The sequence below is a fragment of the Denticeps clupeoides genome, chromosome 18 (genome assembly GCF_900700375.1).
Source record: "Denticeps clupeoides chromosome 18, fDenClu1.1, whole genome shotgun sequence".
Classification (NCBI taxonomy): domain Eukaryota; kingdom Metazoa; phylum Chordata; class Actinopteri; order Clupeiformes; family Denticipitidae; genus Denticeps; species Denticeps clupeoides.
The window spans coordinates 17,990,948-18,007,925 of NC_041724.1; the positions used below are offsets into that span (position 1 = coordinate 17,990,948).

A 16,978-nucleotide genomic window follows, 5' to 3' on the forward strand; every position below is an offset into this window, starting at 1 on the left:
ATCCGACACTGGACACAATGTTCTAACAGGTTTGCCAGATACACAGCTGGTTTCTGCAAGTGCCTAGCTCCAACTCATCACATTAGTGAGCAGTGTGCAGCTATGAATGGCGGTCGGAGAATAATGTGTGGGGATGGTACTTAGGTAAGTGGCATCTCAAAGTTTGGGATTCAAACTGGAGAGCCTTCTGATTACGGGTCCATTTCCTTGCCTGCAAATCCAACCACAGTCAAATCTACTCTTCTGGTTCTGAGAAAATTCTCAGGTCCAACACTGGTCCTTCAGGTGCTCTGTTTCTCTCTCCCCTTCCAATTCCTGTTTGAGCACTCCAGCCCCCAATACACCATCTAGCAGACCAGAAAATGTGATCTGCTTGGTTCCCTTCTTCAAGCCCGGGGGAGGTGCTAGATGGGCTTGGGGTCAGATCATAGAGAACATTGGAGACGAACAAGACGGTGGGATCACGAACTGAGACTAAAGCAGATTCTAAGGCTTTCGGGCTCTAAGCTAATTTATATCAAATGAATTTGGGTTCCATGAAAGGCACAATTCAATTGATAAGTTATACAAATACTGTACATTATACAAAATTATTATATTATTACATTATTTTAAAAGGCGTTCAATGCAATTGCAAATATCAAGTTCAAGTGAGCTTTATTGTCATTCCAGCTTTATACATGTTAGACAGTACATAGTGAAATTAAGCAATTTTTCTCCGGAACCAAGTGCTATATGTAACATCTAAACAAAATTACATACTAACATAAAGTGCACGTGTGCGACATCAACAAACCAGACTATATCAGCATAATATATCCAATGTGACTTTTGTATTTGTATTTATGTAATCTTATTTATTTTTGCTTGGCCTAATTAATAACTGCTCTATTTTATATATTATCTAAATATTTTACATAAGGAAAATTTAAGTATAGCATTTTAAATCAAGATTTAAACCACTTTTACTTAATAAATATGCATGGAATTGCTGTAAACTAGTCTGCCAAGGGAGGAAATCAATATTCTGAGCACATCTGCTTTACAGAGTGATGCAGTACATTTATCACTCACACAGCAGAGCCGTAGGGCCCACAAAGGGACTGGCTCTGGATCAGAGCAGTGCAGATCTTTGCTCAGCCAAGAGATTTTCAAAAGTGAACACAGGCGTTAATGTGACCCCTGCTCTGACTGCCTCCAGGTGGAAGAAGCCAGAAGGGCATTAATGGAAAGGAACGATTTACAACACATACCTGGATTAAAATCCTTCCTGTTTTTAGCTGGATTAAACAGAGTGCTGAAGGTGTAGCAGAATTCAAAATGCTTAAAAATCCATGTTATCTGAACAGAGTTGTTTCAAACAAAATGATTCAGTTGTGGATACTGCATGTAATCAAGCCAATAGTTGTCATGGGGCTGTGGTGTGACGTGATGAAAGAGCGAATGTCGGAGGTGAAATGGAATCAAAGGGCAACCCCCATGAAGGTTGATGCTCACATAACAAACAGAACAGGGAATCATGGTTATGGAAGGCAGGAGAAAGGATCAGGCTAACTGGAGATGAGATGAGGAGAGTTGAGCTGAGCTGAGTCATTGACACACAATGACTGAGCACCAGCCGGCACTCAGAATGCTAATTAAATAGAAAACACATAATTCCATGTTCATGCTGCCACACAACCGAAGTTATGTGACAAATGTGACATACCTGGTTCTGTAGAAACAGGAAAGAATTGTACTAATAAGTATGGACACATGCACACAGATGCTGCCTTTTTAAGTTAAGCAGAGCACACTGTAACCTGTCCAATCCAAGACATTTTTAAAAAGGTTTTGTTCCATGACTATATTACAAGTTGTGGTACCTTGGTGGATAACAACTATAACTTTAAGCCAATCAATCTATCTTAAATGTGTCAAGTACATTTACGTCATTTATCAGATATGTTTATCCAGACCAAGTATGTTACCCACTAGGCTATGATCAACCGGTAGTATGTCATATTAAATAAATATTGTAACAAGATTAGAGTCTTAATTCCCACTGACATTAACTCTAGAAGATAAATCAGGGGGCAACTGTCCATTGAAAAAATATGTTGTTAAACTTTGCCTCATATTAATCATTAACTTAAATCACAGCCTTCTTTCCCCCGGATAAAAGTTTATGTTTTCATGTCTGCTAGGTTGTCATCAATATGCTTTTCAATTTTCAGCAAAGGTGCTCTCTTTTCTCTTGCAGTTTGCTGCAAACTGTTGGATTTAGCAATGAAAGTCAGATTATTTGTATCTTCTGCTTTCTCAGCATATTCATCAGCTGTTTTTTCAAGGGCACAAAAAGTCATTCTCCATCCTAATACTTTTTGTTTTCAATTCATGCAGTTCAATTCATTTTCAGCTCAACACCTGTTCTTTCTTTCTTTTCTCATCCAGGTAGGCACTTCTGTCTGGCTCCTGCAGCTGAAAATAAGTAGCTCTTTTATGATCTCCACCTTGGTAATGCCCCCAAAAGACCTTATATGGTCGACAATGAGCCTTTGAGCCACCCGTGACCTCTTGTTCTGATTCACTACAATCAGGTCTTTGTTAATGGAAAACCCTCTCTCCATAATGGCCTGTCCAAGTGACAAAACCAGTAGAACCTTGACCAAATTCCACAATGTAGAAAATGATGGTTTTGTGCCCATTGTCTTGTACAGCAGGGTGTCTACTCAATCTGTTTTGGTGTCAAATTCCCTAAATTTCACATGAAGAGCAGCCAAATCACAGAACTCCCAATACTTTCTAATGATATTTACTCACCTTGCCTCATCTATGTGTGCAGTTTCAACAAGTATGTGCAATATATTTAATTTGCATAGATATGAGAAAAGGTGAAAAGCGTACCTGAAATTTGTCCCTACGTAAAAGTTACATTGCATAAATTCTACTCAAAGTACCAATATAAAAATCTACTTGTGTAAAAGTAAACATTACTCAATTTAAAATTTACTTTGAGTAAAAAGTACTTGGTTGCTTTCAATTACTTGATGTATAAAGGACTAGTCATAAATCCAATACAGCACTAGTAATTTTTATTCAACATTTAGGTGATTTATTGTGCAAACTATGTTCAGATCACCCCATAAAACATTTAAAACAGTTGGCCACAAAAGTACCAAATTCTGAATTGTATGGTCCAACTTATACATCACAATAAAAAAGAAAACAAAGACAAAATCAAAGAATTAAAAACAGTTTTCTATTAACTTTTTGTTCTAACAAGCATAAATATTTCAGTTGTCTTTACTGACAAATGAGCACACTGACTGCTGATATAAGAAATTAAATAAAGCACCCTGCCTCACAGAATACTACAATATTAGACTGTAAAGCTCTTGTTCAGTTTGAGCAATGTAATGAATGGAATACAAAGGCAAAAAGCACATGTAGTACAGTGCATCCAGAAAGTATTCAAAGTGCATCGCTTTTTCCACATTTTGATATGTTGCAACCATATTCCAAAATGGATTAAATTAATTTCTTCTTCAGAATTCTACACCCCATAATGACAAAGTGAAAAAAGTTTAATTGAGGTTTTCACAAAAATTAAGACAATTTTAAAGTTTTTATTTTGTAAACCACACGTAGTCTCATTATTATTCATAAACAATATTACATTATGTATATTATATTATATATATTTTTAGCTATCAGCCCTGTATTCATGTATATAAAAAACAAAAGATCACTATGTTTTCAATGTCATGCATTTGCACCTCCTCCCTCACATGTGGTGTTACAAACCATGCCATGTTGGGTTGTAGATGGAATATGAATGCAAACACTGCAATCTAACTAAGAAAGAAGAAAACAATTTTTTTGTTTCTATCAAATTCTGCTTTTTAACCAGATTAATTCTTTTGGGAGCCTTGTTATCCCATGAACCACTTAATTCAGTTTTGTTGTAGTGCAGCAACTCCAACTATATTTATCCTGCCATTACATGCGTTTGGTTTTATCTGTTCAACAGAAGTACAGATGTCCTCAGCAGTTCATAGCTTTTTGACCTGTTTTTAGAGGATGCTGCTCAGGCACAGATGTAAAGAGTCAGTTCTACTTTGCTATGTGGTCAAATACATTATTTACATTGTATGATTTTTTCCATCTTAACACATAATAAATAATGTGATCCAATGTGCAAAAACTCTTACTGAAAGCCATGATTGTTGATTGCAGTAAATGTATATGTCAGAATTGACTGCACCTGGGCTCATCACCTGTGCCCAATCCAGACAGCGCATAAAAGCCGGAGATTTCCGCTCCTTCGGGAGCGACGGCATTTTAGTGGACTCAGCTTAGTGCACTTTGGTGAATGTGTTGTAAGGTTCCCGGCAGGGGACATCCTGACACCTCAGAAAAACCACGAGAACCAGGAAATGTAATCGATACCACAGACTATTCTTTACCAAATGGTCACAAGATCAAAGATTGACCCCCACGGACAATTATTACCAAATGGTCACGAGAACGGGTGGATGAGATCTCTCCCACAGATTCCTCATCCTGAGGATGGCGGGAAAGCCCCTCTCACCTCTGGGGGAAGCAGAAAGGTTCCTTGAGTGTTTAATTTGAGTACAATATATATATGGAGGTATCATGACAATACATGCGTGTTTAGATTTATTCTCATTGGCTCAATGTCCCCTGTCACATAAATTAAACAGATATAAGATATAACAAATATGTTAGTACTAAAACCAAATCATAAACAACATCAAAGATCTCCAACATTTGAGGGGATCGTATAGTGACCCCCCCAAAGTGACCCAGATCGAGGATACAAAAGGGAAGGTGACATGCCGTTCTGGGAGTTACTGCATTCAGGTTCTCCCACACATGCGATGGTTTTAAGAACTCTGCTACCTGTTCTTTAATCCAGCGCTGTGTGTAACATCTGTTGGGTATGTTGGATTGATTTTCATTCTATCATTCTATCTTATTTTGGACAATTAAGGAACTGCATTTACTATATCTGTAGAACTGTGAAGATTATGTATCATAATAAATATAACTATTGATATCCTTAATCTCCAGTTTTGTTATAGAATATCCTGTCAACTAAAGTTGTTGGTTATAGGGGGAACTTTCTGATTGTATGGCAACACGCCAGATTTATGTATGTTTAAAGAACTTCTTGATCCTATAGCACGTAAGCAGGGTTATATGTGAACCGTAGAGAGTTCCTTTCTTCCTGCCCCTGGTGTGATCAGCCTGTCAGTCGGTGCAAATCCGCATGGTAGAAAGTTATTTTATTAATTATACTTGATCTATTAACTGGCCACTGTTTTGCTGATCAAGATTCGTTAAGTCAATGCAAATTTGCAGAGTCTTTAGTTCTTCCTGACTTTATTAATTATTCAGTCCCTATTGTCCTCTTCATTCCAACTACCCATCTAAAGTGAATAGTCTTGGTAGTTATATTGGAGTCAGATAATACAGATCTAAGACTATTTATCCGGTTGATAAATAAATTAGTTCTGTAGATTCATTATTTTATTTTGCGTCAAAAAACGTCATACACCTTAAACCCTTCACCGTCGTATCAGGTTCCGTTATTGGGCTGATAGGCGGGTTTTACAGTGTTATGTTTTGAAATCTGGCAATCGCCACACACCTGCGGGCTAGTTTATGTTGATTCCCCTTTATTCCCTTCCCAGCTCTGGCCGCTGACCCGCCTTCCCTCTGCCCGGACGTTCCCCAGCTGAATGGCAGCACATCACCAGCGCATTATTCCTCCCTTTCAGGCGCAGATACAATCACCACCATCCTCGCGTGTCTGACTGGGTCAGCATTGGGCTGGTGCGCAGCGGGGAGAGACAGATAGAATTATTTGTCGGGACTTCCTGGAGAGATTGAAGGCAGAGTTTGATCGACCGGACCCTGAGCCAGGGATCGAACTCCGCCCCCCTACCACATCCAGCCCTAGTCAGGATCCGGGGCAAGAAGAAGAGGGCGGAGAGAAGGTCGTGCCTCCTGAGATCCTGGCTTGCCCCCTGAGGAGGTCCCGGAGAGCCCAGAGAGGGAGCCAGACGACCCTTTCTTCTGTCTGTCTATGTCTGTGTGTGTGTGTGCGTAGCATTATTGTCCATATGTCGCCCCCACTTCCCCTCTTCATGTCCACCAGGGGAGACAGGGCCTGCATGTACCCGGATGGATCGGCCCTGATTTTTGTGTGCAGGTCCAGGGCCACCATGCGGGACCACGCCGGGGAGTCAGGCCGAGGATCCAGAGCCGCCATGCCTGACCACACCAGGGAGTCAGCCCGAGGGACTGGGGCTGCCACGCCTGACCACGCCGGGGAGCCAGCCTGAGGGACTGGGGCCACCACGCCTGACCACACCGGGGAGCCAGCCTGAGGGACCGGGGCCGCCACGCCTGACTGCGCCGGGGAGCTGCCCTCCGGCTCCACTGATGGTACTGCTGGGGCTCCGAGGACGTAGCCCTCGGGCTCTGTCAGGATTGACTGCACCTGGGCTCATCACCTGTGCCCAATCCGGACAGTGCATAAAAGCCAGAGATTTCTGCCCCTTCGGGAGCGATGGTATTTTAGTGGACTTTGGTGAATGTGTTATGTTTTTAATTCTGGCAATCGCCACACGCCTGCGGGCTAGTTTATGTTGATTCCCCTTTATTCCCCATTTTGGCCACCACGCCATTGTTTGTTTATTGTATTGTTTATTTGTAATAAAACCCCTTCCCAGCATGTCCCGCCTTTGCGCTTCTCTCCCCCCTCAGCTCGCGGTCATGACAGTATACTGGCACCAAATTCATTATCACTTTAAAGTAAAAAGCATACTTGAATCTGCAAATGGAGGTAGAACATTTTGCTGACAAAAAGACCATGAGACTCAGTTTTAACTGTCACCATAAATGACTAGAAGGTATTGTGAAACCATAGGTTGGTAAGATAGGGGTTGTCATAGTAACAGAGCAAAATTATGAGGTCTCTGCTCTGAAGCTATAAGCCACACAAAAAGGCATAAAGGGAGAATACTGTTCATTTTGGATCCCTGCGTTTGTCCCTGGAAAACAAATAAACCTCCACCAGTTAAAAAAATTAAGAGTCATATACTTCATATACAGTTGATATTTAGCTGAGTTTTTTTTGCTGGCACAATGACAGTGTATATTTGATTACTCTATCATTGTAGGAAATATATTATGGTACAGTATATTAATTTAGATATCCTACCATGAGCAACAGTTTTGGAAAATCAAAATCAAAACTGTCTTTTAGGTTTTATTTGTAATTATCTTTATCCTCAACCAGTGTTGGGAAGGTTACTTTTAAAATGTGTTCTGTTACAAATTACAGAATACATGCCCCAAAATGTAGTTTGTAATGTATTCCGTTAAGTTACTCAATGTAAGTAATGTATTCTGAATAGTTTGAATTACTTAAAATATTGTCATGCTTTTTACAACTACATAAATGCAGCAATCACAGATAATAAAAAAGCCCTGTTTTTCTGTAGCCATTTCTTTATTTATAAAGCTGAAAAGTGGAAGAGAAACATAAAATATGCCATTGAAAGGTATTTACTGTTATGGTCACAAACATATACCATCACTTAGTTAAAATAAAAAGTAGCCTTGCACAAGAAAAATGACCACTCTTTCTGATTAGGACCATACCTTCCTCACGGTGGAGTGCAGGTGCCAATTACAGCCGTCTCCATTCCGCATGGCCCTCCTCAAACCCTCTGAGCGGCGAGGTTAAACCGGGTGATGGCGTGTCACTATACACACACTCAGTCCATGTGCACTGTAAGAGTATAAAGATTATGGTGTAAAAGTTAATCAAATCTTATTTATTTACAATTTCAGAGGTAGCATGGATTTATGGGCGCTGAAACAGAGCGCAAACTTGAGGGACTACGCATGCGCAGATCTGCTAGGTGGCACAACTCAATAGGCAGCATGTTTTGACAGAACACCTGTGTTATGCATGGTCTAAGCAGTGTAAAATTTCCAAAATTAGAGAGGAGATAGAGAGGGGATAGCCTAATATATGAAACAGGAAAATAACGCCATGTAATCCATTTATTTAAAAAAAGTAACTGTATTCTGATTATCATTCATTTAAATGGTAACTTTAACAAAATACAGTTACTCATATTTTGTATTCTAAATATGTAACGCCGGTACATGTATTCCGTTACTCCCCAACACTGTCCTCAACTGCTCTCAACAAAACTACATTTCAGTTGTCCAGTTAAAAAACAATTAACCCTGCAAAAATAAATGTACTCCCCCCAGTTACAAATCTCTGAGTCAGAGAGAGTTTCTAGAGCTTTTGTGTGGAAAGTGTCCATCCAGCTCCAAACAACCTGAGGGGTGTACTGAATCAATCACACTGAGATATTTCACATTTATTTTAGCATGCTGAGTGATATGACTTGTGAATCATTGAGTCTCACACTGGAAGGGAAGATCTGCATTTCTATTTTTACAGTAGCCATTACTTATGCATAAATTCCACAGATCTCCACAGAATGATTATTGATTTTTTTAAAATGGGTAAAAATTAAAAATCTACATTGTATGAGAAAAGTTCTATATCACAGATCAGTGTTGTTACTGGGCTATGCTAATATTATATTTGTATCCTTTTTTTTTCCAAGTGAAAAAACCTCCAATAGGCAACTTGCTCAGCTATCACGCTATAGGTATATCATTTAATATTTGAAATACAGTAACGCTACTGCCCTTGAAGCAGGAAAGCTGATCTTTCAGCATTATTACTGCTAGTAGTTGGCATTAGTAATGCAGTTTATCATTTAATTAAAATAAGGTTGTAATTCAGGGACATCATTAATTTGTCATTTACATAACATTTATATTTAGTTACACAAACACAGTGATTTAACATGGAATGTTTTACCAATTGTACTAATTGTGCCAATTTGCCCCTCGGTCTTCAAGTAATTTCTCAATAGAGAAATATGAAAGGGAAGCGTATGATATTTTTGTGCTTTTACTGAGACCTTCAATTAAAATAATTGTATAACAAAAAAAACACAAAAAAGAAAAAGAAAAATGATGCATGTTACTAATGCAGTCTTAAAAGCTATGAGGTCTAGTGGACTGCAAAGAAGAGAGGCCAAAATGAGATATTTAGGACCCTATCCACTTTACATGAAAAATCCCTTGATCCGGGGGCGGATGGCGGCAACCACCGGGCTCCTGCCCTGCTGTGTCCTCTCCCTCAGTCTGGCTTTCCGGCGTGGTCCGGCGTGGCAGCCCCGGACCCTCGGGCTGGCTCCCCGGTGTGGTCCCGCGTGGCGGCCCCGTACCCTAGGACCTGCACACAAAAATCAGGGCCGATCCTTCCGGGTACGAGCAGGCCCTGTCTCCGCACATCCCCTCTGACACATCTTGCTTCATTCCCTGCACCGCGCAGGGAGGTGGTCCCAGAGCCTCCGGCAACCACATATGGCACCCCAGGCTGATGCCTTCTGGGACCCTTCTCACTGCACATCACTGCTGGCAGAGCGTCCAGTTTCCCTCAATGCACCGCGACTGTTCCAGGCACCCCAGTCTGGTGCCTTCTGGGACCATGAAGCCCCCTTCCTGCCTGTCACAGCTGGGTCCTCATGCCTACCAAGGGGCTCTATGGCGCTCCACCCCTCTAGAGGGGCACACAGGCCCATGCCTGGCCCGCCCTCCCTACCGGCTACCGGAGGACCCAGCTCCATCGCTTCCCCACCCACCTTCCCTTCAGGAGAGCCCTAAACCCGAACTGCACCCCCCAAAAAAATTATTTGGGGTACCATGGGGCTCGTCCACATGGTCCTGGACCAGTGCAGTCAGGTTAGGAACTCCCTCCCTGAGGTTTGGCTCCACTGCTGGGTCACCATCTGGTGGACAAAGTGGGGAAGTGGGGACATAAAGTAGTTCGTGTCCTCCCACCGGTGGTCCTGAGGGTCGTCCACAGTCCGTGTCCTCCCACCGGTGGTCCTGAGGGTCGTCCACCCTGCTGGCATCCTGGAACCAGGGCGCGATCAACTCCCATGGGCAGTACTCTGGCCATTTGGGCTGGAGCCTGCCCACCTCCTCGCAGGAGGAACGCCGCCGTTGTCGCTTCCTGGTTTTGCAGATTCTCCCGGGGGTGACGTCATCACCACACCAAGTTGCGAGACAGCACCAAGACCAAGCGAAGCCCCTTCCCTGTTTTCAGCACACAGCGTGGTGGCTAGTTCCTCCGTGTTTTTTGGACATCCATAGGGTTTCGTTTTTGTTGCACAAAAAACTATTTTATCCTTCACCCCTTCGCCGTCCATCGTCTTCCTTAGCCATCTAGACTAAGGCGTGACAACTGTCTTAATTCGTCCACTTTCTGCTAGGTCATCCATCTGTCTTACAATTACAAACAAATTGGTCAGATGAAATTTTCACAGTATAAAAAAAAAATTAATGACAAAAAAATAGCATGAATTTTAACTTTCTGGTACAGGAACTGCAGAAGGCCCTGCAGCGGATAGTGAAGACAGCAGAGTGCATAACTGGGGTTCCACTTCCACCTATCTCCCAGCCCTATAAGAAACCCCTCATCTGCAGTTAAGCCTAGCAGTTAAGGAAGCGGCCCCGTAATCAGAAGGTTGCCATTCGAATCCCGATCTGCCAAGGTGCCACTGAGGTGCCACTGAGCAAAGCACCGTCCCCACACACTGCTCCCCTGGCGCCGGTCATGGCTGCCTACTGCTCACCAAGGGTGATGGGATAAATGCAGAGGACACATTTCACTGTGTGCACCTTGTGCTGTGCTGCTGTGTATCACATGTGACAATCTCTTCACTTCACTTCACTCACAAGCACTCCTACATGATGCTGTCCAGTTACGTCCTGTACATTGTACAGAAAAGTTCTACTTTTCTCCTGTAGATAAACCTGTACAGTATTTAAGCTTTAGGTTTAGTTAGGATAGTTTGTTTAGTGTGTAGTACATATATATTTTTATTTTATGATTGCATTATGAGTCTGTGTGAAACATTGTTTTTTTGTCAGTACACAGTATACCATGTATTGAAATAATCTTGAATTAGGTATTTTGCTAAACAAGAGGACAAAAAGTTTTACAGCATTCTCAAATTAGAATTAGGACAAACTATTTTTAAAATGATAGGAAAGAACTATTTTATGTGACATAGCCCATTTAAAGTCAAATATTCATCTCAAAAGTAGTTGGACAGACCAAGTAAGAAAGACAGGATTGCAAAAATACAGTTTTTTTAGGCCGAGAAAGAGTGTGGATGTTGATTCATGACTGATAATGAAGTATGAAAATGGACATCCTCTTCCAGTCCTGCTTCTCAGAAGTAATGTATAAAATGTTTAGCCGTAAGAGGTCATGCCTGTCCATAAACATGATGGGATGTGGATGTTCTTTAGGTACTCTGATGTACATAGTATGTCCACACTGATACTGTCTTGATCATCCTAATATACTCTGGTGTAACATAGGATCAACAATTTTATCTATTTGTATGTCCATGGCGCTGTGCCCAATCGACACTCTTCAAAGAGTTTCTGTTCATGCCATATGACTTCTAGAATGCTGATATTATGTCCACTGTGTTTCAGCATTTTGTGCAGAATAGCACCTGCAAATCCAGCATCCATGACTATTCCGAAAGACACATAGACCCCGCAAGATAGAGGTGGATGTTCTTATGGACACCACCTACAGAGGTAGTCCTGGTTTTGTTTAGTTCTCCATTGCTATGTCCTTTTGCTGTGGATCCTGCCTTGTTAAAGGACCACTTGGGATATCCACAGGTTTTAAGGGCTGTCTTTAGATGCCTGTCTTCCTTAGTTCTGGCTTCTGTGGTGGTGGGAATGTTCTCTGCTCTGTGGTACAGAGTCCTGATTACTCCTAGTTTGTGTTGTAGTGGGTGAGTGAAACAATAGATACTGGTCAGTCTGGGTAGGTTTTCTGTAAACTTCTATGTCCAGCTTTCTACCATTCCCTAAAAATAACCGCACAGTCCAGGAAGACCAGCCGGATATTATTGGAGTCCTCCCTCCCTGGTGAATTGTATGTTTGTGTCCATGGAATTAATGTGATCTGTGAAGGCCTGTACTTCCTGGCTCATGATCTTCACCCAGGTGTCATCCACATAAATGAACCAGTGGGTTGGTGTCATCCATGGGAAGGAGTTGAGTGCTTTCTCGTCCACTTCTTCCATGTACAGGTTGACAACAATAGATGACACAGGCGAGCCCATGGCACAGCCATGTATCTGTCTGTATGAGAAATAAGTGGTGCTCAAGCACAAGTCCAGGAGCAGGCAGATCTGGCCTGGGTTGAGGTTGCTTCTGGCGGTGAGGGTGCTATCTTCTTCCAGTCTCCTTCTTACAGCTGTTAAGGTTGCAGTGGTATGGACGCTGGTGAAAAGTGAAGTGACATCAAAGGATACCATTGTTTCATATGTATCCAGTTTCAGCTCCCTGACCTTGGAGGCAAATTTTTCTTGCCTGTGTGCCTGTGTGATCTGCCTGCTCCTGGACTTGTGCTTGAGCTCTGCAGTTGTGGAACGGCTTGCCGGTCGGGACTAAGACACAGTCTCAGTGTTTAAATCTAAACTGATTTAACACATCTCTGGCCATGTGTTAAAGTCCCATTAACAGTGTCAATTATTAAGGCCACTTTATCACAAAGTCACCCTGTTAAGGTAAAATTTACCTTAGTTAGGCTGTCCTAGTAAGGGTACCAGGCCACTGTAGCACCAAAATACCACTATAACCACACATTTCATTATCAGTCGTACAATTCCCCCATCTGCCGCTGCTTCTGTTTGTTTTCTCCGAGACACGGAATCAAGCACACAGACCACCGGCAGACTCCAGTGAAGAGACCAGTAGATAAATCCTGGTTCTTGGCAACTGTTAAACCAGGACTTAGCATGAAACGAACCAGAGGGTGACCAGTGCAAAACGAAAAATATAATATATCCATTTAGACAGTTAACTCTGATTTGCAAAAGAGCCACCACCACCATAACAACTAAAGCTTCAGGGATTTTCAAATGGATTAGTAGCATCATAATCGATACGTATTGTACACCATGACACTGGACTACATTTTGGACTTCTCCACCTCTATAATTGTAGGCCTTTTTTTCTTATTGGACAATCACAAACCCTGCACTGATACCACTTGCAGGCTCACTCTACCCTCTCTGTATCACTCCTCTGTATCACTCCAAGGTTTCTTCCTTTCTTTTTTTCTCTCTCCTAGAGTTTCTTTTTTTGTGCGCAGAAGGGTCAAGTGTGGGGGGTGTCAACTGTAGTGCCTGTCAAAGCCCATTGAGAAATAAAGCCCATAATTACATACAGTATAAGAAATAAACGTTGCTGTTGTTGTACACATTCGCCTCAGGACAGGATGGGATGAGACTGCATCGAACAGGGTAGGACACAAAACCAGTATGGCAGCCAGACAACATGGGGACACCTCAGCTTTCATGTTGGATAACTGCCCAGTAGACTCTGGCTCACAAAAGGCTTATAAAGGGTAGCGGATTAGACAGAATGAGCCACACCAGGGAGGATCACTATCTGTGTGGAAGGGACCTGGGGAAGAGTCCTCAACCTATGATTTCTGTGACATCGAAAACGTGGCTGGAACTGAGGAATACAACAAATAAAATAGAATCAGTTGTAAAACGCAGAATTGCTTAAAATTCACGTTTCTGGCCTCTGAAGTCCACAACATTGCTATGACAAATAGCCGGTCAGTGTCAAATCCGTAGAACTTGCCCGATTCGTTACGCGAAAACTCCAGGCAGTTCAGCAAACTCTTGGTCATGCAAACAGGTTATCCTGTCATCAAGTCACAAAAAAGAAAAGGACAAAAAAAAAAAAAAAAAAACAATACGCCACCTAGGGAAGAATTTCCTAGGAAACTCAAAGCACATAAAAGCAACCAAGCAGAGCAGAGTTGTTTTTTTATTCTTATCAGGGAATTTATTTAAGTAAAATCCAAAGATTCAAACAGAATAAGATTTTATTATTTATTATACACATTTTATTATGTAACCAGGGTTAAACTATTTCCAGTTCTTCCACTTTTGGAATGGGCTAATTTTTTTAACCATTTTCTGGCGATTCATTTTATGTGTCTAATGTTTTAGTGCAGGGGATTGAGTTGGGCATTATGAAAGTAAGTACGTTTGTCCTGCAACATCAGGCAGCACCTGTATCGGATGAATCCAACTAAGCAAGCAGTGATGCAGTCTGAGGTGACCTACTTGTTTGAGAACAAGCTGGCTGAGCAAAGTTGCAGTGCATGGAGTGCCTACTGGTCCCTAAACCTGACTGAACCTTTCGGTTCTGTACTGACTACAGAAATATTAATGCGGTCACTAAACCAACCAATTTTCCATTACCTCGGATTGAGGACTGTGTAGACAAGGTTGGTGCAGCCCGAGTTGCCACGAAATTAGATGTTTTGAGGGGTTATTGGCAAGTTCCATTGACTCCGCCTTTCTTACACCTGATAACTTTCTGCAGTACAAGGTGATGCACAATGCTCTTGCTACCTTCCAGCACTTAATATGTTAGATGATTGCTGGAGCCCCTCGCTGTGAAGGTTATCTAACTGTTATCTAACTGTTTTTAAGCACCTTCTGCAAGCGTCACTAACCCTCAACCTTGCGAAATGTGAATTTGGGAAAGTGACTATGACCTACATGGTAAAAAAACTAGGTCAAAGTCAAGTTACTGTCGCAACATCAAAACGGAAATTGCACCACTTTTTTTATGGATGGCTGGATTTTATTTTGGTTTTTGTAAGAACTTCTCAGATGTGGTCTGCCCGTTAACCGAGCTGCTTCATGACACTAGTATCCCCGCTCTTTTATAGTAAACTTTCCTAGGCACATCTTAAGTTATCCTGCTTCAGGGGATGTCTTCCTTAGTGGCTCCCTTATCTCTGCATCAAACTGTGCAAGTAAGTCACAGGCAGGGACGGTTCGATGCTGCAGGCAGTCTGGATGGTCTGGATCCCCTACCTTATGCGCTGTGTTTCCTTTGAAGACTTTTACATTTTACATTTTATGGCATTCATCAGACGCCCTTATCCAGAGAGACTTACAATCAGTAGTTACAGGGACATTCCCCCTGGCTTAAGTGCCTTATTCAGGGACACAATGATAGTAAGTGGGGTTTTGAACCTGGGTCTTCTGGTTCATAGGCGAGTGTCTTACCCACTAGGCTACTACCACCCATGCCTTCCGCAGGCATCAGTCACTCCGGTCAGTCTCCGGCTTGCCCCGCTGGGAAGTCCGCGCTCTCCTCGTCTCGGTTAACGCTGGGAGCAGTCTCTTGTGCGACCGGTGATGCTGGTGGCAGATTCGCCAGCATCACCGGTTTCTTCGACCCCACGGTAGCTTTCGTAGGCCATCGAGGTCCGGTCGCACAAATTATCAACTCGTGGGCAACGCTGCTAGTAAGTAAAGTGGTTCCAGTGAGCGCTTCCAGACATGTCCAAGCGGAAGAGTGACCGGTCAGATGGGATGCCTCACAAATGAGCCAAGTCCTCCCATGCAGGGGAGCAGCAGGAGAACGTGGCGAATCTGCCGCCAGCATCACACAGCATCTCTGGAGAGGTTGGTATCATTGAGAAAATCTCTCTTAAGAACTTTATGTGTCACGCACTTTTTGGGCTTTTTGCATTTGGAGACAATTGAAGTGGAAAAAGTGCTGTCCTGACAGGCTCTGAGGAACCGGGGAGAGGATGCCTTCAAGCCTGAAGTGCATGGGCAGACCATCACAGTAGATGTGCTGTGATTGGGCTTTAGAACCTACAAGCTGAAGAGCAGAAATGGTCAAATTGTGAACAAATTATTCATGAAAGCCACCCAGTTGGAGCAGATGAAGGAGGACTACAAGCACATCATGAAGACAAGGACTTACACCAAGACTGCTATGGAAGGGCATGAAGTGAGCTTGGATGAGCTGAAACATAAATACCAGGAGAAAGAACAATGGTACAAGAGCCTCTCATCAACTGATACTATGAACAAAAACTTGAAGATCTGCAGCATCATATGGCATGGGCCCTTGTAACAGGGCTGGAGAATTAAATGAAACCAGTGAAAGATAAAAATATGACCAGAAAATAGAGGAGTGGAAGGCCAAGGTTAAGGAGATTGAGCTGAGGTATAAGCAGAACCAGGAGAGGTTGGACCAGGTCTCTGTGCAGGTGCAGCAGCTACAACCTCAATGTGCTCAACTCAAGAGCCAGGCTCAGGAACGCCGCAATGACGTTAAAAAAGTAGAGGTTTTTGTTCATCGACTAAAAAACTATCTTAGAGTCTTGGAGAAGGACAAGGAACAGCTCATAAACCGTATTGATGAGCTCAAATTCAGTATCAGTCAGGCCACCGCTGCTGATAGCCACAAACGGATGGAGAAGCTCAGGCAGCTGCAAGGGGAGCTGGATGCCAAGACATTTACTGACTCCACCCTGGGGCAGCATATAGACCAGTTCCAGACAGCGGTGGCAACAAGCAAGGACAAAATGAGACAAGAGAAGCGGATTATCCAACGTTCTGTGACTTCTAATGAGAGGAACCTCATTAAGAGTAAAAAAGAAGCACGTTGAGTAATGCAGAGTGGCCACCCGCCCCAAAACTGCAGGGAGGCTTTCACTAAAGAGGGAGATCAGGTTTACGCCAACCGCTACTACAGCTCTGATGTGCAAAGGGCGCTCTACCTCAGTGGGGACCTCGAGGAAGAAATCAGGTCTCTGTTCATTCATTAACTGCGCTATATTACAATGCTAAAATTAGAAAAAAAAGCATGAATTGCTTTCAATATAAAGAAAATAGTAATTGATTAGTTTAATTTAAAAAACAAAAAACAATGTGTGAATGAAAATATTAGAACTTTCAGCAAGAATTATCTGGTTTATTTATGTTTCAGGAGCAGC

At 42.5% G+C, this 16,978-nt stretch overlaps 1 pseudogene; it reads left to right on the plus strand.

Annotated features, from left to right (window-relative positions):
* Nucleotides 1-15,527: 15,527 nt before the first annotated feature.
* On the plus strand, nt 15,528-16,651 carry LOC114768590 (structural maintenance of chromosomes protein 6 pseudogene; annotated as a pseudogene).
* Nucleotides 16,652-16,978: the final 327 nt, after the last annotated feature.